The 24,698-nt window shown below is 40.5% G+C and overlaps 1 long non-coding RNA gene across 1 annotated transcript in view; it reads left to right on the top strand.

The window, feature by feature from the left end:
* The first annotated feature begins 2,962 nt into the window (after positions 1-2,962).
* Positions 2,963-24,698, top strand: part of LOC125458645 (uncharacterized) — a 44,259-nt gene continuing 22,523 nt past the window's right edge. Inside the window, exon 1 of the long non-coding RNA XR_007248877.2 lies at positions 2,963-3,096. This is a non-coding gene — a long non-coding RNA (uncharacterized LOC125458645). The remainder of the gene's footprint in view (positions 3,097-24,698) is intronic.

Here is a 24,698-nt window from a genome sequence, read left to right on the forward strand (position 1 = left end):
AAGCAACATTTATTGAAAAAATAACTTCTGTCAAACTCAAGTTGGTCGGATCACCAACTTCCCCTAGAAAATCAAGGGATAGCTTTTAAATTCTAGTTGTTCTAAAACATTAGCATCTTTGTGTGAGTAGCCATTTGAATTTTTGCTGCTCTGTACCAAACAGTGCAGATATATTATTTTTGAATAACTGGGCATTGCTTGTGTCGCTGAAAGGTCCTTGTTAATTGGCTCTTAGTATTCTCTGCCTGGCCTACTTTTTATGTTGACTTGTTATGTGTATCTTTAGCATTTAAATACCTTATAAACCAAATGGATTTGTTCACTTGCCTGTGCTAAATTTTATCCTTCTCCTCTCAGGATTTGTTTGTGATTCTTCATAGCTTCTTCTTCCAGAACAATCTGAACAGCTTTCTCCAAAGTCAAACTTTTTTCAACTATACCAAATCTGACAAAGATTCATCAGTAAATTCCAGCAACAATTCTATCTCTTAAGTTTTGATTTGAAATCTCCATAGTCACAATTTTGCCACAACATCTGTACAGATTATCAATGAATTGACTACAGGTTGCCTTTACAAAAATGTTAATTCTTTGTTTTATGTTTTGATACGCAATAAAGCCAGCAGATTTAGATCTTTTACAGAGGGCCTTGTGGTGCAGTGGTACTGTCCCTACCTCTGGTCCCGAAAGTCTGTCTCAAATTCTGAGTGGAAATGTGTCATAGCATGCTGATCGGTCTGATTCAAAACATTTACGATTGTATATTTGCTCCTTCAGCTTGTGATTTATTGTACAAGCTTGAAAAGTTCTGTATCTTAAAAACTTTTTTTTCCATGATGCCCAACCTTATATTCTATTTGTCTTGTAGCTAGTATTATTTCTCTTCCAATGTCTTCTTGATGCAATTATTTATTTGCATTAATTTAAAGCTTTTAAATTCTGATATATCTGTTCACTACTGCAATCTCTTTTGCTTTAATACTTTTACTCATTTAAATAGCAATGTCATTTTACTTTCCTTGACTTAAAATATTTAAACTGTGCAATATCACAACATTGCTTTCTTTCCTTAATTGTGAAGACATTGCCTGTAAGTAATAGTGTATAATTACAATATTTTCAGAGGGTTTTCCACAGTTTCGAGGGCAAATGGAAATTTTCCACTTCTTGCAGATTTCCTAACTTTCACAGTCAAGTAAAGATTACACATTCTTATCTACACCTTCCTACATAAACTTCCTTGTGTCTGTGCTTTAATAATACTTTCCTCTAGAATGTTTTAAACAATGCATCACCTGGTCACATCACAGCCTCAAAGGGTACCATCTTCTTCTGTTAGATTCAGTCTGTGTTAATTTTTAAACTGGCCCCTTTATCACCTTAATTTGCTGTTTGAGATGATCCTGGTACCATGACCTTAGTATACAATACTTATATGGCATTTGATTTCTTTACTAAAACAGTCCCTCGTGGTACCTGTTCACAGTGGTGTTAACTCCTTGTGAGCTGTTGGTACTTTTTTTTATTTCGAACCTTCTCAATCTGTTTATTGCATGGCTGATTTTAAGTTTTGCTACTTTCTCCGAAGGGTATTTAAACTTTGACAAAGGACTTTTGGTCTTTTTGCTTCCTTGGTGAACATTTACCCTAGCCCTAACACTATCGCTCCGACAAACTCTTACTTCTCAGTGGAAGCTGTAACTGTTAGGTATGACAAGTTTTGAAGCTCTTTCTTGCTCACATTGGTTCTCTGTGCTTCTTGTTAGGTCTCAAGTAAAGGCTTTAGCCTATAGTGCTATTTCTCCCTTGTTAGTCCTTCGACAAGTTCCTGATATATGTTCATTTGTTCAAGTGCTTACAGTTACTGACCTTCTGTATGAGTTGTTTTACAGAAAGTAAAGTCATTAAATCTGTAAATTCATTTGATCCCCTGGAAATGTTTTTTGGGTTAAATGAATGATTTTACCTGTGAACATTGTGATAATAAATAATGATACCTACTGCTGATCATTATACAAAATTTGTGAGAGAAGGATACATTCACCAAACTTCTTTCTCACACCGATCTAAAGGTTTACAGTGGTAGAGGAGCAACAAGTTGTGAGTTTTAACATGAAGATTTTCTTAACAAGATGTAGTTACCACATGATAGCAATTGAGGACAAGTTACAACTCTTAAATAAACATTGTCACTAAGGCTACACATTTTTTCAGTGTTATGAAGCACTGAATTAAAAATTATGAAATGTGCAATCAATGTTATATATTCATTAAAATGAATAATATTTGGGCCCTTTAACTCAGTATGAAAATTAACTAGAATGATTCTCCAATAAAATTGCATTTGTTTATGCAGCAAGATTTTTGCAAGAAGCAAATTTGACCAATGACCTCTCTGAGATTAGCTTACTAAAGGCTAAAGTTCAAAAGAGGTGATGAATTTGTAAATATTCACACTCGATAGGGCGTGGTATATTTCTCATGTAAGAAAAATCTATACTTGCACTATAGATAAGAAAGATAATTTATTTAATAGCTAATTAATAAAAAACAAAAAAAGATAATTAAGATAGAGAACCAAGCCCACTTGGTAGATTTTTTAACAAAATTCAATGAAAATCTGTAAGTTAAAACTTTGATCTCATCAACAATTATTGAGCTTTCAAAGAGTTTGCAGTAGCAAAACTGCTTATCAGACTCTTAACAGGGAGAAAGAGGAAAATCTTTTTTTATTTAATAACATGCACAGTAAATTATCTTAACAGGAACACACAAGAGACCATCGTATTGCGTTCTGACAGTCCTCAATTCCTCCGTGTTTCCTTTTCCTTCACCTTGCCCTGCACCCACCACCCCCAACAGCAGATACTAAATTGGACACGATGCCTTCAAAGTTTAAAATAAGGCAAGTTAGAAGAGGAGCAGGCTTTTTTATATTGCATTACTCATGTGGAGGGCTCAACTGGGTTTAAAGCATATCCAAGCATGTCGTGCTCATGCAAGTTATCATTTTCCTCAGAGCTTTTTAAGCTCTTAAATCAGATTGGATGATGTGCCTTGAATCACAACAAAGTAGCCTTGAATGTCGACTGAAAAGTGAGTATTTTTATGGCATTGTATCTATCTTTAACAAGTATTAGAAAATAAATTCTAAATGCAGTTTTAAGCAAGAATGTATTTTCCACATTACTGAATCAAGTTAAAAGTATTTGTGGTGATTGTTTGAAAGGGATTAAGTTCTATCAGTGTGATGAGTTTATTTGCCAGTTCTGATGTGCTTATCATTTGCAGTTGTGCCTATCAGTCAGTAGCTGTGAGGTACAAATCTCTAGTTCTTAAGATGGTGTATGAAGCAGATTTTACAGCTCTTGTTCTGATTAGTGCAGTTAGCCTATAAAGACCAGGGATGTTTACAGGGGATGTTTTAAGGGAAGTACGGGTTAATTCCCCAGGTCTTCCTCTCTTTCCCAAGGGGCTAAACTGGCAGCCTGCTTTGCACACACAGGAGGTCTGACAGGTAGCTGGATTTGTGTAAGCAGTTTGCATGAGAGCCAACAAGAAAACTGAACGTTGTGGATTAGTTTTGGATTATCCTGTCAAAGTGAAGCCTGACGAACAAACTGCAGAAGAAATAATGCAATCTGTTAAGGGAGAATGCTGCTGCGCATCCCGGAACAGAAAGCTGTCATTTTGCAAAAAATTGACAAGCGTAGACATTAATAATTTATGAGCATTTTTATTCATTAAACTTTCACTTTCGTTCCTTTGAACATTAAAGCAGCTCTGTGCTTTATAGCTCATCCCTGAGAGTAGATGTTCTCTTGTTGATTGCATTCGGAGCTTTGAAAAGGATGGACGAATTTAAATTTGAAATGATATACTTGTAGCTGAAAAAAAACACACATTTTAAACATTTTATTATCAGTAGAACGGTAAATAAGATGGCTGTTAAAACATGTAATTAAGCAATAGTCAATTAGCAAATAACTGTACATTTCTACAGTGCACATTCTACAAAAGTAGGAAAATCTGATTTTTGTTCATAATATTTAAAATATGATTTTCTACTTGAAAATTTTTGGCATTTGATGTGGAAAACATATAACTAGCTGTACGCTGTTCTGGTGGTCTTGTAATGCTGCATATCAAATGTATAGACCGCTGAGAATTTAAAAAAAAATGTTAACTGCTTTTTACAACCTGCTGCAGTAGGATGCTGTAAATTGAGCCGCACTATTTTTGGAGTCATAACATATGTTAAAGTTAGCTTTTAAAAAAAGGCTCGCACAGTACCCCAATTTACCTGACTGTCAGACCAAACTTGATAGACCAGGTATCAGTAGCAAATAAGAAATGTTATTTATTATCAATAATCAGACCATAGCTACAAGTAAATAGATATAAATTATTGGCATATAACATTATCAACTAAAAGAGTATCCCATTATAAACTCTGTCATACACGCAAACACATACACGCACACACAGATAAACAATAGAAAAATGGATTACTGGCAGAGGCAGAAAAAACTGGAAAGTCAGTACTGTGATTTTTGGTTCCCAATTTAAATTTGGAGATGATCCTTTATTAGCCAGCCAAGCCCTTGGTGTTCAGTTATCTTTGTCTGGAAGCTTCCCTGGTTTGTAAGAAGTACAAAGTGACAGATTCACTTAGAAATGTCTCAGATTTATCAATAGAAATGTCACAGCTTTATCAACTGCTGCAGGAAAAATGGTTTTCTTCCATTTAACCTAAGTTATTCTTTACTGCAGAGAACAGACATTTTCTTCTAGGGAGAACAACAGCACATCCTTTTGTGTATTTTCTCCGTGTGTGTTTCTAGGTCTCTGCAATTTGTTCCAGTTCTAAAATGTTCTGTTAGCTGAGAACCAATCAGCTTCACTTGTAAACAGATGCTCAGATTCTAATCATCTGCATATGCCAGGAATTCACAACCACCAAACAGAGTTCCCAACAGGTATCAAATTCCTTGCTGGGAAACTTTGCAGCCATCCTGGTAAATTCCTGTTTATAAAAAGAGTTCTTTCTTCTTGTAGTCCACATTTTGGAAAGATAAGTAAAAAAAAAGTCACTGTCCTTTCATGTGTATGAATTTGACTAATTCTAATCTGTAACATTGTTAGGTACTTCTATTTAAAAGTTCTCTAAAACTGTTTTAGAAAGAGTTGTAAAAAAAGGCAGAAAAGTTTCAGTCGCATAATAGAAAATCCGAAATTAATTAGTTGAAAATAAGTCACCCTCTAACAGTTTAATCATGGAAAATTTAGAGCTATTGAAATGAAATTAAATAACAAATTCGACAAACTCCACGCTAATTGTTACATCTTTAACTGCTTGAGTTAAATAGTGCCAGCAACTACTTTTACACTAAGGTGCTTGATGCAGAATGAAAAGTGGTATATGGACTAGGGGAATGAGGTTGAAGTGAGATGTGCACCAAACAGATTACAGGCCTGAGTGATGAAACGCAACTGAGTCTTCTGACATACAAAGGCAATTATGCAGCCACTGATGCTTTTTTAGGCTTGAGAACGGGATGTGAATGGAATAGACAGCTCATGACAGGTCAGAATGACAACTTACAGATGGGAGTCTGCCTGTTCTCACTCAAGATGGATGTCACCCTTGGTAGGACCTCATATAAACACGTAGGACCTTCATACAAGTATCATAGTTAAGCTCCAGAACCACAGTTAGGATGCAAACAGTTTCACCTCAATTCATCTCAAAAGCTAGAGTTCCCATTCCTTCCAATTCACCAGGGAGAAGCAATTTGCAAAGAAAATGAAAAGTATCTTTACTTTCAGAGAGGGAAGGCTGGTCATGGATTTAGTGGACTGTTTTTGCTACTGTTGAGCCCTTAAAAACTTTCAAATTTCAATGCACATCGCTGCTGTAGATGCTGATCATAAGTTACTTGTTACTGCACAGTACCTTATTCTTATTCCTGAAGCCAATAATACTCTTTACGGTGTAGCTGGAACAGGCCTTTCACATTCTCTGCTTCTGCATGGTATCCTAGCTGCAGATCAGCAAGCTCTCTGAGGGGAAACATACCTCATGTTGGCAAATTACCAACTGGATTGTGCAGATAGTAAGGACTGCAGATGCTAGAAGCTACAGTCAGTAAATGTAGAGCCGGAAAAGCACAGCAGGTCAGACAGCATCTGAAAAGCAGGGAAGTCACCAGACCCATCCACCAGTTTCTTTGCTGTGACATTTCAGTAAGATGATTTTTTCTAGAGCTTTTGTCAGTAATACAGTAACAGAGATTAATTGTGCTTCCAGCTGTACTACTCAGGTGTGTGTTTCAATAAGGCTTATAAGGAACAATGGGCAGAATCTTACAATGTGGTTTGTGGCAGAATATCTGGGACAAGTCCAGAACAGCTTTGTTCAAAGTTTCGAGCAATGGTCCTGAACACAATGGCGGTCTCAGTTTGACCATGTGGATACATCGGGGGCACTTGTGAGGCACTTGTTCACCAAGCCTTTTGAAAAGGCCATCGGTCACCTCATCGAGGTAATGGTGAGCTGCGTTCTGGGGATCTCAGCCATACGCCCAAGTTGATTTCTGGAAAGATCCAGAGTCACAGCAGTTGTGAGTGATGATTTGCTTCATCACTGCTCACATTAGATGTCCAACAAGTCCCATGGATCTCAGCTTGTCGTGCAGCATTGTACAGAAATTAGTGCCTACCACCACAGAATTGTGCAATCTGCACCGACACAACCTCTGAGAAATCTGCATATAGGTCAGTCCTGCAGTGGACTCTCTCCCAGGAATAGTTTGTTCTGTGCACACTGGTTGTTGGTGTGTCTCCCTGCAGCCTTCTCTAGTGTGCATTTTTGATGAACCTGAGGTTAGTGATGTGCCTCTGCTGGGGCCTGGACCTTCCCCCCTCTCTCTCTAAATTACACCTCTTTGTCTTCGACAAAAGCCCCAAAGACTGAGTGGATAAGCGCCAAGGCAAGTGGATTCTCTCTTAATCTGAAGCCTTCTACCCTGTATTGCATCATAGCCCATTCTGACATCTTAACACAGCATCGTTTCCCCTCTTCTGCCATTATTTGGCAATGGCCTCAGTGGACAACATTTCATGACATAGTGCTTTGGATCCCACAATGACTGCTGGAGAGATCTAGCACAAAGTTCCTATTTGCTTGCTATCCCATTTATCTAGGTGAGTCTTTAATGCTCAGCACCATTATAAAATCAGAAAAAAAAGCAGCACAATTCCAATCAATTGGTGTTTTAAATACTTTGATTGCCCTCTTGCTTGATATACATGTGAAGCCCACTGTCATTATAACCAAGAAACAGTGTGAAGATATCTAGTTATGGCCTGAGGAAGAGTCACTGGACACGAAACATTAACTCTGATTTCTCTCCACAGATGCAGCACAGCAATTTCTGCTTCTTTTTTTCTGATCCAGTATGTTCTGTTCAGATTTTATCACATACCCCTCCCCACCTCCTAACAGTGCCAGTGGCTTCATCAAATACAGCCCAATATGAGCTAAACTGCAGCTGCAAAGTTACATATTTGACTGTCAGTTTGAATATGCATTTGAATCAGACAGTGATCAAACACATGAGACTCACTCATGCTCAAAGCAAATTAATGAAAAACGCAAAAAACCTGCAGAAAAGCTACTGCCAGTTTGTGAAGTACAAAATCTAGAAGGTTCATGTGTAATTTTACATCAATACATTATAGCGAAATTTTATAAAGCAACTCTTCTTCAAAGTAAATTATTTCAAAATCATTTCATAGAGTTTTGTTTACAAAAGGTTTCAAAAAGCTTTCAAGGTAACAAAGTGTGGGGCGAGATGAACACAGCAGGCTAAGCAGCATCTTAGGAACACAAAAGCTGACCTTTCTGGCTGAGACCCTTCATCAGAAAACATTCTCTGATGAAGGGTCTAGGCCTGAAACGTCAGCTTTTGTGGTCCTAAGATGCTGGTTGGCCTGCTGTGTTCATCCAGCTCCACACTTTGTTATCTTGGATTCTCTAGCATCTGCAGTTCCCATCATCTCTGATCAAAAAGCTTTCATGTGTCTTTTGTGGACAACTAAATCCTTTTCAGATTAGAACAGAGTTGATCAATCTATTAGCTTCTAGCCATATGTAATTCATTTGGAATTGAGATACAATTGATTAGTAAATGAAAATAATATCAGTGATAACATTGTCATTCGCTGTATGGACTCTTTAATTATGCAGGCACAGTTTACGTGTGTAAACTTTGACCTTTTTGTATGTTTGTTGATAAAATAATAATACAAAAAGCAGAGTGCGTAAGTGTTTCTTGATCAGTGTGAGTGCTTTATTTCCTTGGTTACTGAATGGTGCTGGATGTTTGTTAAGTAAACATGCATATGTGGAATATATTTGCCTGTATTGTGTGAATATATTCAAGGCATTTTCCACTAAAGTAATACATGCAGCTAAAACAGCGTTGCCATAGCTACATCTCTGGTCAGTCAGCAATTTGGATTAGACATCACAGGTTTGTTTTATTTGGATTTTGAGCACTCTCAATTCATTTTTTTGATAATTAATTGAGTAAAACTTCAACATTTTAGTTTCTCATACCTGTTTCGAAGTGTATAAAATTAGCTGGTGTTTGTCCAATTGAAATTAAAAGAAGCCTACTACATTTCCTGTTGAGTATTGTACTTGTGAGTGCATGAATAAATGCTTCAAATTTGTTTCTTTCTTTGTAGTCGCTAAGAGATTCTAATGCATATTCCGAAGAAATTTTCTGCCAGAATAATGGGTCATAATTTAGTCAAAATATGTCACACATCCTGCTTGATCATTTTAGAACTTTTGAATCACATTAATTTTCAATATCCTTATTAACATCCACACAATTTTTAAACAGTAATCCATTCTCCTCAGAAATGTATCATTCCTTCCACAAAATAGTGGAGATTCTGACTTTGTGGATAATTGGCAACCTGGGAATAAATTGCCCTCACCTTGTGATGGATGTACAACGCCAAATGCTTGCTCAAGTTTGCATGTTGCTAAAAAATCTTCCATTACCTAGTACAGTCAGATAACATTTCAAAGTGTAGTTTCTAAATATAATAATTTTTGAAATAAAACTATCCCCTGGTTTATTTAAGAGAGATAACTTGGTGCAACTGTACAACCTGGTTCCGATTAATGCTGCTCAAAAAGGATTTACCACAAAAAGCAAACGTATAATCTGTATCTGTCAAATTTTGTGAAGAACATGATTTTAAATAGATAAACATGAACTTTAAAACTAAATCGAACCATTTACCAGTTCCATTGGAATACAGTGATCAGTTTTTTTGTACACTGTAAGAGGAAGTAAAAGCTTTTAACATGAGCATCTCAAGTCCTTGCAGCTAAAAGGTGGTAAACTGCAGGCACTCATTTGAAGATCTGCAAACAAACACAATCAGTAAAAACTCCCCATGCTCATTAATTTAGTTGGGGGGGGCGGTGGGAGTGTCGCCAGCTTTACAAGCTAGACCATCTTCTAACGTGATGTTTTTACGTCATTGTAAGTTGTTGCAGAAACTCAACTCGTCCTGGAAGAAAGTTGCACTTTAAATTCCTCTTCAGATCATATGCACTATTTTGACTAATGACAGGTGATTGGAGTTGGCATTGCAAAACAGTGCAGCTGAGCTCAAACTTCAGGCTTAAAAACATTTTCCAAGAAAATAAAACAGATCCATAAAGTATACTTTATTATGTTAAAAATTACATAGTTCACTTTGATGAACAATAGATCAGAGAAAAGCAATTCCCACTCAAGACCGCTTTTGCTGAGCATGTCATACATGTCAGACAATTGGAAAACCTCGGGCAGTGATAAAACCAAAACCTTTAATGCCCATTCCCGCATTTGAGGAACCCTTTACAAGGGGATTAATTGACTGTGGATGACCCCTACCGAAAAGAAATAGGTGGAATCAGTATTTGTTGACCCTAATGGATGTGTCTACTAGATTCCTGATTCCAGTATCACAGCTAAAACGATTGTAGAAGAGTTACTCCATTTCCTTTACTAGATAAGAATGATCCACAGAAATCCAATTACCTCAAAAAACAAATTTTACATAAAATTTATTCAAGGAAGTTATGGATAGCTTAAAAATAAAACAATTCAAATCCACTGTGTACCATCCAGAATTGCAGGGAGCATTGGAATGGTGGAGTCAAACTTTAAAGGCCATGTTGAGTGCTTCTAGTAAAGACTGTCCAGAGGATTGGGGTGAAGGAATTCCATTTGTACTGTGTACAATTAGGGATACACCCAATGAATCAACTAAATTCAGGCCACTTAAATTAGATTTTGGATATAAGGTGATAGGACCACTGAAATTAATTGAGGAGAAATTTGTGAGTCAAGTTCAGAGACCACATATTTGGGCTATGTGTCAAATTTTAGGGAGAGATTAAACAGAGCAGGTGAGTTGGCTTGACAGCATTTGAAAGTAGCATAGCATGTGATGCACAGGAAACAGACAAGAAATAAAATATTGACAATTTTGCTAATGGAAATAAAATGTTAGCGTCACTCTCAGTGATAGCTAAACCTTTAAACTTCACATAGACAGTCGCCTGAGGGTGGAATTGGACCCAGGTCCCTGGTGCTGTGAGATGCTAACCACTGAGCCATGATGCTGCCCCTTTAACAGCATTTTATAATAGTAAAATGCTCTTACACATCAAGCATAAAGCTTGCAAACTAACTAGCTACAAAATAATATAATCACTAGAAAAGCTCACTTTTTAACAATGATAACTAAGATTAATTACAAATATTGCTCTTTCAGCACATGGGGGCTACCTATCACAGTACTATATTTTAGAGCTTTTACCTTTTGAATTGTAGAGATATTTTTTCAAGAGGGTTGCCCAAAATCTTGGTCAGAATTATGATTTTTTAAAGAGTAACCTTAGGTGAGAGAAATGAAGAATTAGAAAGATCTAACAAGAGAATCCAGTATTCTGCTTTGGTTGGGAGAGAGTTTGGAAAATATTGCTGAAGTCTTTTGTCGTAAGTAAGTAACGATTACATTTTATTTGAACATTGTAAATATTAGCTATATATAGGTCAAAACTTTGTGTCCCATGAGGCTTTTGGAGAGAACTATTTCCTAGTAGACATTGATAGCACTGTGATGATGTTGACCATCTTCTGTATGTATCCATATTGACCCTTTACATTAAAGAAAATTCTAGAACATTGAGCCTGACTTGACAAAAGGCGCAGACTGCACTTCCGAAATGAAGAGACGGGAAATGATAACGAGGATCAGGTTAAAAGGTGCAGTCAAAACAAATGATGATTATGGTTGAGTTCTGCATTGGAAGTGTTAAAAAAAATGAGTGGTAATACTGAGGAGGGATTTAAACACATGGGTAAGAATTTAAAATCTGAAGAGTTGGAGAGGCCAAGGATATGGCAAAAGAACTTTGAGTACAGTAAAGAGTAAGATAAGGATGTCATAGCCAAACGATGATGGTTGTGGATGTTGGAGGTTAAGCATCTCAGTGTTCACACAACACTGCAGGAGTTCATTAGTTCCCAAGACCACCCTTCTCCAGTGACTTCAACAATGACAGGAAGCAGAAGATAATGCTGTCATGGTAATGCCACTGAAAAGTAATAATCCTTGAGAGTTTCAGGATAGTGCTTTGGGGATACTGGGTTCATACCCAGAGTGGTGGAATTTAAATTCAATTAATAAAGTTGGAAATTTACAGCTAATTGTGACCAAGAGTCTATCATCATAGAGTCATACAACACGGAAACAGACCATTTGGTGCAACTAACCCACACCGGCCATGTTCCTAAACCAAACTAGTCCCAATTACCTGAGTTTGGCCCCTATCCCTCCACACTTTTCCTATTCAGGTACTTATCCAAATGTCTTTTATATTTGTAAGTGTACCTGCATCCATCACTTCTTCTCGTAGTTCCACACACACACGATCCACTCTCTGTGTAAAATAGTTGCCCTGTAAGTCGTTTTCAAAGCTTTCTCCTTGCACCTTAACAATATGCCCCTTAGTTTTGAACTCTCCCAGCCCAGGGAAAAGACCCATGTCATTCACTTTTCCAATGCCCTGCATGATTTTCTAAACTTCTGTAGTTTAGAAACTATTGTGCCCTTTGAGGAAGGAAATTTGCCATTCTTGCCTGATTTGGTATACATGGATTCCAGATTCACAGCAAAGTGGTTGAGTCTTAACAGTGCTCTGAAATTGGCTAGTAAATCACACCCTTTTGGGGTAATTAGCCATGAGCAACAGATTCTACCTTGACATGAAAGAAATAATAAACATCATGACTTTCACACCATCACAGTGTCAGTAGTGAGCATATTTGTTGACAATTGCATGGAGTTCTACACCATTTGCAACTCCACCAAAGAGTCCATGTCAATATGCATCATGATTTGAACAGCATTTCAAGTTTGGGATTTTTTTTATTTGCTCAGAGATTTGGACATCACTGGCTGGGCATCGCAAATTGCCCTGGAGAAAATGACAATGAGCTAATTCCTTGAACCACTTCAGTTCATGATGCTTTGGTCCGCACACAATGCTGTTACAAAGGAAGTTTCAGAATTTTGACCCAGTGACAGTAAAGGAAAGGCAATATATTTCCAAATCAGGATGGTGTCTGGCTTGGAGGTAAACCAGCAAATAGTGGTGTTTCCATCCATCTACCAGCCTCAACCTTCTAGGTTTTAGAGGTCGGGGTGTTTGGAAGTTGCTGTAGAAGGAGCCTTGATGAGTTGTTGAAGTGCATCTTGTCTGATCTACACTATTGTCACTGTATATCCAGTGATGTGGTGAGTTAGCTACCAGTCAGTTGGGGTGCATTGTCCTGGATAATGTTATGCTTCTAGTTGTTGAAGCTGCACTCATGCTAGCAAATGGGGAGTGTTCCATTACACTCCCGACTTTTATCCATGATGGGAGACAGGTTTCATTTTTTCATTTGTTTTTCTTTTTTTAAAAGCCCTTTAGTGGCAGGCTGATCGGCTGCATTGGCATCAGCAGCAAGACCAGACCATGTGCCGAATAGCAACAGCCTCCCAGGGGTAAGGATGTCCTTCTGACATTCAGGCCAGCAGCGATGGCATAGCTCCTCCAGAGATCAGGGCGACCATGGCAGTGGCAGACTTCTCAAGATGGCAGCACCGGCAAGGTGACATCTGGGAGGAGGGTGGCCAGAGCGGGATTCATGGCGAGGCACGGCAGTGGAGCTGGGGACTCCTGGTTATTGGCACAATGCGGTGGCAGCAGCAGAGGTGGCAACACCTTGCTGTGGGGTGAGTGTGGGTTCAGCGTGGGACCCAACATTGGTGTCGGCGAGGAGATGGCATCTAAAGAGTGGTGACTCCAATGTTGGTGGGTCTGGCGCAGGCGGTGATGAAGTGTTGGATTGATTAATCGATTTATCGTTGCCACATGTCGCAGGATAAAGTGAAAAGTATTCTTTTGTGTGCTGTACAGGCGGATCATACTGTACAAAGTGCATCAGGGTCACAGAACAGAGTACGGAATACAGTGTTACAGCAGCAGAGAAGGTGCAGAGAGAGGGAGATCAGTATTAACATTTGAGAGGACCTTTCAAAAGTCAAATGAAAGTGGGGAAGAAGCTATTCTTGTGTCTATCCAAAGGTGGATTCAAACATTTATATCTACGACCTGGCAGCAAGTGGTGGAAGAGAATAAAACCTGGGGTGGGAAGGGCAATTGATTATGTTGGTTGCTTTCCCAATGCAGCAGAATGTATAGATGAAGTCAGTGGATGAAAGATTAGTTTGCATGATGGACTGGGCTGTGTTGTAAACTCTGTAGTTACTTGAGGTCTCGGGAAGAGCAATTGCCATTGCCGTGATGTATCCAGATAGGTGCTTTGTATGGTGAGTCTGTAAAGTTGTTAAGAGTCTTCATGGACATGCTGAATTACCTTAGCCTCCGGAGGAAGTAGAGATGTTGTTTTGCTTTCTGGACCATTGGACCAGGACTAATTGTTGGTGACCATCACTCCCAGGAACTTGACATTCTCTACCATCTCCACCGCTAACCACCTAATTTCTTTGCTGTGTTCTGTCTCGTCGTTGTTTGAGATCCGACCAACAATGGTGGTGTCGTCGGCAAACTTGCAAATGGAACTGGTGCTGAATTTGGCTTTGTACAAGGTGTAAATTAGGGGCTGAGTACACAGACTTGCAGAGTACCCGTTTTGAGCATTATGGTGGAGGAGATGTTGTTGTTTATTCTTACTGATTGCACTCTATTGGTCAGTAAGTCAAGGATCCATCTACAGATGGAGAGCTGAGACTTAGGTCTTGAAGTTAAGAGATGAGTTTATTTGGAACTACAGTGTTGAAGACAGAACTGTAGTTAATAAGAAGGAGCCTGACATAGGTATCCTTATTATCCTGATACTCCAGGGATGAGTGTAGGGCCAGGGAAATGGAGTCTACTGTGGACCTGTTCTGCCGGTAGATGAGTGCAAATTATCAAGACAATCTGTCAGGCTGGTGTTTATGTGAGCCGTGACTAACCTCTCAAAGCACTTCATAATTAAGTAGGTCAGAGTCATCAGATGGTAGTCATTGAGGAACGCTGCATGTTTCCTTGGCACCAGAATGTTGGTGGTCTTCTTGAAGCAGTTAGGGACTTCAAACCATAGTAGGGAGAGGTTAAAGGTGTTTAGAAATACTCCCATTAGCTGGTCTGCACAGTATCGGAGGGCAGAGCCAGAGACTGTATGCAGGCCAGTCATTTTCCATGGCTTCACTCTCAAAAAGGCCCATCTAACGTCTGCAGTGATGACCATGAGTACAGGTGCATCTGAGGCTGTTGGGGTAGGTGACATTGTTTCACCGACCTTCTTTTCAACGTGAGCATGGAATGCATTAGCTCATGGAGTAGGGATGTACAGGATGTACATTCCTGAGATTCCGTTCGGCTTCGCTTTGCAGCCCCTTGTGTAAGCCTTGCCACAAATGCTGGCTGGGTTTGTGATTAGTCTGGGTCTCAAGCTGAGTTTGTTATTGCCTCTTGGCATTTCTCTTGGTCTACCGAATGTTATACCTGGGTTTCCTGCATAGGTCAGGGTTTCCTGACTTGTACACCTCAGATTTGGGCTGCAGTTGGGTCTCCCAGTTCATCTATGGAGGAGGGGTGGAGGCACAGGTATTGTTGGTGAGCCAGTGCACAACTCATGTCTAATGATAGAGTGGAACAAAGATAGACTCTCTTGTACTTATATTTCTTTATTCTTAAATGATTCATAATGGCACCAGATTATGGTGACAGTTGAAGCTTTTCACTGTATTTTGCTGTATTGTTCACTGTAAAATGCAAGTGACAATAAATCATTCAATTCAATTCCGTTCTTAGGTACAAATCTCTGATATTCCCCCTGGATACCTCTCAGCTATTCTTCTGCTCTCGCAACGTTAAGATGCTCCTTTATATATCTTGGTGTCTTGGTTTTGTTTGATAACACGACTGTAAAGTGCCTTTGAACATTTTGCAGCAGTAATTGTGTTATATAAATTAAAATTGTTAATTCCATCCCAGAAAAAAGAATGCTGATCATCCAAATTTTTTCCATTCTCTTGACACCTACCTTTCCTGACATACCTGTGAAGGGACTCCGAAAAATTTGTTTATGTTAAACGGGCTATATAAATGCAAATTTTTACAACAGTAGCCTTGTACTTCAATGAGACTTGCATTATCACTGTGCCCCACCTTCTCAGTCCTCAGGATGCCAAGCTTGGTTGTTCCAAATTGTGGTCCTGCCCTACCATTTCAGCACAAGATCAGAAAATCAGTCGTCTTCGTTTTATGCATGTTTTACAGCATTATTAAATATCTGTTCACCTTGATTCTTTGCCAAAAGGCACATTGGGCCCACACCTTTGAGCTGCAGAATGAATAAGGGAAGGAGGTAGGACCAGGTCCTACCAGCACTAAAACCATAATCTGATCCAACTGAGCCAAACCCCCACACTGGGTGGTATTCCTCCACTTGACTAGCCATGAACTACTCCAGCTCTTACTTTCTGCCAGTGACATGTACTGAAAGGATTTACAATATGATACTGAATCCATTTATATTGAGAAAACACCTTTCTGGCCAGAATTGAATCCATAGCTTCTGGCTCACAACATTACCACAAAACCTCCTATTAACTAAGTGATGAAGTTTAATATTTACTAGCTGTTTTGAGGTGCATTTTAATTCAACAAATGCCAAGCATGTCTGGACAGAATTGATGTCAAAGTGGTGAGATCTTAGAATGGCAGCCTGAAATGCAAACTACACACGTAGTCCAGGCTGAATTATACTGTTCAATCAGGAATTAGATGGAGATTAACCTAAGACTGAAATTTAAGGCAATTGCAAATGTGGAGGAGAAAAAATAAAACACTCAAATTTAATGTTATGTTAATTCATGAAATCTTCTAACCTATTTGAATACCAAATAATACTTAAAATAAAAAGAAATATTTCACTTCATATAGTCTTGCAAAGATATATTCTGTGCAATCACATGCATTCACATCATTCCCACACAAATGTGGCACTATATCATGATGCATTTCCATAAGATTCAGGCAGGATTGGTCTGGAGTCCTATCTGGCAATGGCTTTTACCTGAGAGTTTCACAGGTACAATTACAAATCCTCTGTCAGGCCACAACAGTCCTGACGGTGTAGGATTTCAGAGTTCCTACTCAGCCGAAGAAACCAATAACAACATGGTTCACAGTTTGACCACTTCTGGGAAAATATCCAGTACTTCAGTGTTTGCTATTCAGATATCATAGCTATGTCCATAGCTTTCCAGGTTTTCAATCATTTTAGCCAGTTTGCACAGTGCTTCAAGAAAACTTGCCATTTCTTCAGCCAAACAGAAAACTTGTTCTGTTCAGAGATTAGTGATAATGAGAATCCAAGATAACAAAGTGTGGAGCTGGATGAACACAGCAGGCCAAGCAGCATCTCAGGAGCACAAAAGCTGACGTTTCGGGCCTAGACCCTTCATCAGAGAGGGGGATGGGGAGAGGGAGCTGGAATAAATAGGGTGAGAGGGGGAGGCGGACCGAAGATGGAGAGAAAAGAAGATAGGTAGAGAGGAGAGTATAGGTGAGGAGGTAGGGAGGGGATAGGTCAGTCCAGGGAAGATGGACAGGTCAAGGAGGCGGGATGAGCTGGTAGGTAGGAAATGGAGGTGGAGCTTGAGGTGGGAGGAAGGAATGGGTGAGAGGAAGAACAGGTTAGGGAAGCAGAGACAGGCTGGGCTGGTTTAGTGAAGCAGTGCAGGGAGGGGACGAGCTGGGCTGGTTTTGGGATGCAGTGGGGGGAGGGGAAGAACTGGGTTGGTTTTGGGATGCAGTGGTGGAAGGGGAGATTTTGAAGCTTGTGAAGTCCACATTGATACCATTGGGCTGCAGGGTTCGCAAGCGGAATATGAGTTGCTGTTCTTGCAACCTTCGGGTGGCATCATTGTGGCACTGCAGGAGGCCCATGATGGACATGTCATCTGAGGAATGGGAGGGGGAGGTGAAGTGGTTCGCGACTGGGAGGTGCAGTTGTTTGTTGCGAACCAAGTGGAGGTGTTCTGCAAAGTGGGCCCCAAGCCTCAGCTTGGTTTCCCCAATGTAGAGGAAGCCAAACCAGGTACAATGGATACAATATACCACATTGGCAGATGTGCAGGTGAACATCTCCTTGACATGGAAGGTCACTTTGGGGCCTGGGATGGGGGTGAGGGCGGAGGTGTGGGGGCAGGTGTAGCACTTCCTGCGGTTTCAGGGGAAGGTGTCGGGTGTAGTGAGGTTGGAGGGGAGTGTGGAGCGGACAAGGGAGTCGCGGAGAGAGTGGTCTCTCTGGAAGGCAGACAAGGGTGGTGATGAAAAAATAGCTTGGGTGGTGGGGTCGGATTGTAGATGGCAGAAGTGTCGGAGGATGATGCGTTGTATCCGGAGGTTGGTGGGGTGGTATGTGAGAACGAGGGGGATCCTCTGGGGGCAGTTGTGGCGGGGGCGGGGTGTGATGGATGTGTTGCGGGAAATGCGGGAGACGCGGTCAAGGGCATCTTGACCACTGTGGGGGGAAAGTTGCGGTCCTCGAAGAACGTGGACATCTGGGATGTGCGGGAGTGGAATGTCTCATCCTGGGAGCAGATGCGGTGGAGGTGGACGAATTGAGAATAGGGGATGGAATTTTTGCGGGAGGTTGGGTGGGAGGAGGTGTATTCTAGGTAGCTGTGGAAGTCGGTGGGCTTGAAATGGACATTAGTTACAAGCTGGTTGCCTGAGATGGAGACTGAGAGGCCCAGGAAGGTGAGGGATGTGTTGGAGATGGCCCAGGTGAACTTGAGGTTGGGGTGGAAGGTGTTGGTGAAGTGGATGAACTGTTCGAGCTCCTCTGGGGAGCAAGAGGCGGCGCCGATACAGTCATCAATGTAACGGAGGAAGAGGTGGGGTTTGGGGCCTGTGTAGGTGCCTCTTGACCTGTCCGTCTTCCCTGGACTGACCTATCCCCTCCCTACCTCCTCACCTATACTCTCCTCTCCACCTATCTTCTTTTCTCTCCATCTTTGGTCCGCCTCCCCCTCTCTCCCTATTTATTTCAGAACCCTCACCCCATCCCCCTCTCTGATGAAGGGTCTAGGCCCAAAACGTCAGCTTTTGTGCTCCTGAGATGCTGCTTGGCCTGCTGTGTTCATCCAGCTCCACACTTTGTTATCTCTGTTCAGAGATTAATTTGTTTCTTCTGGAAAGAAATCTCTGTAGTCCATTTTCCATCACTGTCTACTACGTTTGTATCTTCATCCGTGCACTGAATGCCTTCACTCTCCAGCTCCTCTGCCTATAGTTCTCCTTCGTATCTGGAGTTTTCCTTTATGGCTGACAGTGAAATGACTTCTTTCTTTACGTCCTTCCTGGTACTACTGTTTCTCAGTCAAGGTCACCAGGTCACAGACCAGTAGATCTTATTATTCAAGAAAATTACAATTAATCCCTATACATTTGATGCAACCACTTATGAAGTCATTGCAAAAATTTTTAAAGACAATTATGGATTGCACAGACCGTTTAAACAAATTATGAAGTTTCCTCAAGGCACTGGTCCTGGATAAATTATTATTACATTAGTCTAATCTTAACCTACAATTGATCTACAATGTGATACATACACTAGTGTATAGGTTGTTCTTGTTAACAGTTATCATTTGACTGTTGAAGTCTCATGATTAGTGCTTAGGTATGTATAAGATTTCCTCAGTGCATCAGTCTTATTCTTGCTGGTTGAAGCTAATATTGAATAAGTGGGTTAAAGCGTACTAATTAATCTTCATGCGAGATTAACTCTAGAAAGGTGTTAAACTACATTGAGATTAAAAGATTACCACTAATATTCTTTTTGATAGGTCAAATCGACTTCACATTTGACAAGACCCCTGATAAACACACATAACTGTGTCGCTGATCTAATGCAGTCATCAGTGTCTGTCAGTGTCCCAGTGACCATTCTTTTGTCCCACTGTAGCCCCTTCTGGGTTCATCACTATATATTGGTCTTTCTCTTCCTTCCCACTTCATTTTTCCCCCAAGTAAAACCAATTGCATCAGAGCAACGGTGTTGTTCCATGAATCTGTAATACAGTTAGTACATAACTTTAAATATTTCTACAATGTTTGAATGAAAATTCTTAGTAAATATTTGTGGCCAATGGCCTTGCCAGATTCAGCACCCCATGTGCACGTGTAATTTTATTCCAGTTTTCTCTGACCTTTCCTACTGCAACAGAGGAACCAGTAAAACAGTTTAACATAGGATGTGCCAGAAAGTGGAAGATGACAAAGAAGACAGCACGTATTGATGACCTATTTGTCGCCTTAAAGTAGCACAGAAATCATAAGGTGGGGGGGTGGGGATGGTTGGCAGTATTGGCTGGGTGACTAGCTGAGCTTACCACAAAGAGCTCTCCTTCTTAACCTGTCCCCTTGCCTAAAGTAGGTTAACTCTCAGGTTAAACCACCACCAATTGTCTCTATCTAGTGAGTAGCTCTGTAGAAACCTTCCCTTACCTTAGCTGGGTGACACTTTTAGGAGCCAGTACAGATATAATGGTAACTTCTGTAACTGTAAAATTCTACGATTAGAGGCAAACAGAGAAATTTCCAAGTCAGGTGCACATTTAATAGAACTGGGCAGCAATCATAGCAAAACAGTGCAATGTGAGCCTGGGAGAGAGATAATGGGAACTGCAGATGCTGGAGAATTCCAAGATAAGAAGGGTCTAGACCCGAAACGTCAGCTTTTGTGCTCCTGGGATGCTGCTTGGCCTGCTGTGTTCATCCAGCCTCACATTTTATTATCAATGTGAGCCTGGAACTGAATTGCCATTTCTTCAGTGTCACTGGGTCAACAATCTGGAATTCCATCTCTAAAGGCATTGTATTAACCAAATCAAATGAAATGCAGCATTTCAAGAAAGCAGCTCACCACCACCTTCTCAAGGGCACCAGAGCATGGCCAATAAGTGCCTGGTTCACCCAGCCATGCCAGTACTCCATGAATTAATAAAGCAAAACACTGCGCTTAAACCAATAGCAAACAGATACACTCCAGCTTGATTTGGAGCACAGAACTCCACCATAAACTTATACCAGCAGCCAGATTAGGGCAAATGCAGCAACATCATTGTGCATGTGTAGGTGACTTTAGGTTCAACCTTGAACATGTTAGGAAGAGAGACTTCATTAAACATGATTGTCCAATGCCATCAGAAAACTGGCCGTCTACTTTAACAGCACCTATGTATGAAATGAAATCAAAGGTAAGCTTATTAAATAACAATTACTTTAAAATGGCATTGGGGTTTCTTCATAAAACTGCAGCCGTGCATATTATGTTTAGAGTATAAATAAATGGTCATTCCAAATCAGTAATGTTAACTCTTCCAGTTTAGTTTCCCTGTCCAGTGCATATTGCAATAATTAAAGTGTAGAGCTAAATGAGCAGTAAAGAGGCTTGAGCCCAGAATGAATGCCTCAGATTACTAGCAAGAATGTAAATATTTCTTGACATGTTCCAGGAATTGTGAACAAAGTTGCTATTTATTGGTTGGTCCTTCTCCTTGAGAACTCAAATTGGTTTAATACGCCTGAGTAGCTTATGAGGTCACTTCAGAATCGAATTACTGTGGTACTAAAGACACTTATCCTTTCTGGACAAGGATGGTATGTTTCCTTACTTAAAGACAATTATTTGATTTTATTTAATCTTCAGCTTCCTGGTCACTTTTACTAATACAAGCTTTGTACCTCTAGTTTCGTGAAAAGAAAATGAACTGAAAACAATTTCTCAATTTTTTTAAATTCATTCACAGGATGAGGGCATTGCTGGCCAGGCAGCATTTATTGCCCACCCCAATTGCCCAGAGGGCAGTTATGAGTCAACCACATTGCTGTGGGTCTCAAGTCACATGTAAACCAGACAAGGTAAGGATAGTAGTTTCCCTCCCTAAAGGACATTAGTGAACCAGATGGGTTATTCCTTCAACCAGCAATGGATTCATGGTCATCATTAGGTGCTTAATTCTGGATAATTATTGAATTCAAATTTCACCAGCTGCCAGGTGGGATTAAAACCCAGGTCCCTGGAACATTACTTGGATCTCCAGATTAACAGTCAAGTGACAATACCACTAGGTTATTGCTTCCCCTAATTTGCCATGGCAGAATTTTAGCTCATGTTTCTAAAGTCATTATTGTAGAAAAGTGATCAGTATTTCACTATAAACACTGCCAAGTTTGAAGTGACACAAAAGAACAGCACTAAAGCATGCAGGATTTCAAAACTAAATCAATGGCATTGAACATTAGTCAATTTCTATCATGAATGGTCACCCTAAACAAGTAGATCTATACCTGCACAGTAAATTGAAAATCTAGCCAAGAGTGGCTTGTAATTTTGGTTTTTGAGAGTCTGGGCTTTGCTGGCTCAATTTTAACCCACTAAAATTCACCCATTGCATGATATTAAGATCAGGATCTTGCTTTCAGTTGTTACAGAAATAACTTCCCCACATTAAACATTAGAAATGCAACTTACATCCCTCGCAGAGCAGTTAGGAATGCTTGAAATGTATTAGACATCAGTTTCCTTTCTTTTCTTATATTTGACTCTTTGAAAGGTTTGGTCATATCTATATCACAGTGGGGGGTGGGGGGTTGGTGGGGGTGGAGCCACAAATATCTGGGAAATTCTGTGGAGGGATACTCTTTGCCAGTAAGAGTAATTTAGTGCAAAAGCCAGGGAATGTTAAGGCAACATTAGCACATCATCACAGGTAGTAGAACATAGAACATAGAAAAGTACAGCACAGAACAGGCCCTTCAGCCCACGATGTTGTGCCGACCATTGATCCTCATGTATGCACCCTCAAATTTCTGTGACCATATGCATGTCCAGCAGTCTCTTAAATGTCCCCAGTGACCTTGCTTCCACAACTGCTGCTGGCAACGCATTCCATTCTCTCACAACTCTCTGTGTAAAGAACCCGCCTCTGACATCCCCTCTATACTCTCCTCCAACCAGCTTAAAACTATGACCCCTCGTGTTAGCCTTTTCTGCCCTGGGAAAGTCTCTGGCTATCAACTCTATCTCTGCCTCTCATTATCTTGTATACCTCAATTAGGTCCCCTCTCCTCCTCCTTTTCTCCAATGAAAAGAGTCCGAGCTCAGTCAACCTGTCTTCATAAGATAAGCCCTCCAGTCCAGGCAGCATCCTGGTAAACCTCCTCTGAACCCTCTCCAAAGCATCCACATCTTTCCTATAATAGGGTGACCAGAACTGGATGCAGTATTCCAAGTCATTAATAAAAATTACAAACAGTAGAGGCCCAATTACAGAGCCCTGTGGAACACCACTCACCACTGACTTTCAGGCAGAATATTTTCCTTCTACTACCACTCGCTGTCTTCTGTTGGCCAGCCAATTCTGTATCCAGGCAGCTAAGTTCCCCTGTATCCCATTCCTTCTGACCTTCTGAATGAGCCTACCATGGGGAACCTTATCAAATGCCTTGCTGAAGTCCATATGCACCACATCCACAGCTCGACCCTCATCAACTTTTCTAGTCACATCCTCAAAGAACTCGATAAGGTTTGTGAGGCATGACCTGCCCCTCACAAACCCATGCTGACTGCATTTAATCAAGCCATGCTCTTCCAGATGGTCATAAATTCTATCCCTCAGAATCCTTTCTAACACGTAGTGAGTCAGAAAATTGCTTGGGTTACCCCATGATGAGGCTCAGTAGGTTTCTCATGGGATGATGAACCAGGTTTTTAAAATCGATTCATGGGATGTAAGAGTTGCTGACTGGTTCAGCATTTGCTGCCCATCCCTAGATGCTGTTGAGAAGGTGGTGGTGAGCTGCCTTCTTGGGGCTGCTGCCAATCAATTGGCACAGGGTAGATCCACAATGCGGTAATGCAAGGAATTCTAGGATTTTGACCCAGTGATAGTAAAAGAATGTGATACATTTCAAGTCAGGATTGTGATTGGCTTAGAGGGGAACTTGAAAATTATTGTGTTCAGGCAGAGTGGTGATGTATCTACAAGCCTGCTGTTCTAAATGTTAGTGGCTGTAGGTTTGGAAAGTACTATCTAGGAATGCTTGATGAATTTCGGCAGTGCATCTTGTCGATGGTACATGTTGTTGTTATGCTGTGTTGGTGGTGGGGGAACAGATCGTTTCCTATGAATATAATGCCAAAAAAATGGCTGTTTTGTCCTGGATAGGTTCTTGAGTATTGTTGGAGCAGCAGGAAAATGGAGAGTGTTTCATGACACTCTTAACTTGTGTCTTGTTGATGCTGGACAGGGTTTGGGGATTCAGGAGATGAGTTACTCAGTGCAGAATTCCTAGCCTCTGACCTGCTGTTGTGGGCACAGTATTTGTATGGCTAGTTTAGTTTATGGCCAGTTTAGTTCAAGGTGAGAAATTGGCCTTCTGTTCTGTCTAAGTTGTGATTATTTAGAACTTAGAACATAGAACAGTACAGCACAATTGCAGGCCCTTCGGCCCACAATGTTATGCCAACCTATTATCCCTACTAAGATCAATCTACCCTGCACGCCCTATATTTTACAATCCTCCACGTGCCTATTGAAGAGTTGCTTAAAAGTCTCTAAAGTATCTGATTCCAGTTCCACTGCCGGCAGCGTGTTCCACACGCCCACCACTCTCTGTGTGAAGAACTGACCTCTGACATCTCCTCTATACCTTCGTCCAATCACCTTAAAATTTGATCTCCTCGCAATAGTCATTCCCGCCCTGGGACAAAGTCTCTGACTATCCACTCTATCTATGCCTCTCATCATCTTGTACACAAACATTTGTTTGTGAGTTTTGGCAAGCGATTTTGCAGCTGTTGTAGTGGTATAACAGAACAGTAACGTGTTATTGAAGAAAGTTTCACATCAAGGGAGCATGAGCTTGAATCCCCACCTTAACTGAACCTTGAACTCACCTCCTCAATTTGGCTCCATTTTGGTCCCATTTGAAAATAGCTGATTGTTGCTGATATAAAGTAGATGTTATGGCACTTGCATTA

The sequence above is a fragment of the Stegostoma tigrinum genome, chromosome 1, assembly GCF_030684315.1.
Source record: "Stegostoma tigrinum isolate sSteTig4 chromosome 1, sSteTig4.hap1, whole genome shotgun sequence".
Lineage (NCBI taxonomy): Eukaryota > Metazoa > Chordata > Chondrichthyes > Orectolobiformes > Stegostomatidae > Stegostoma > Stegostoma tigrinum.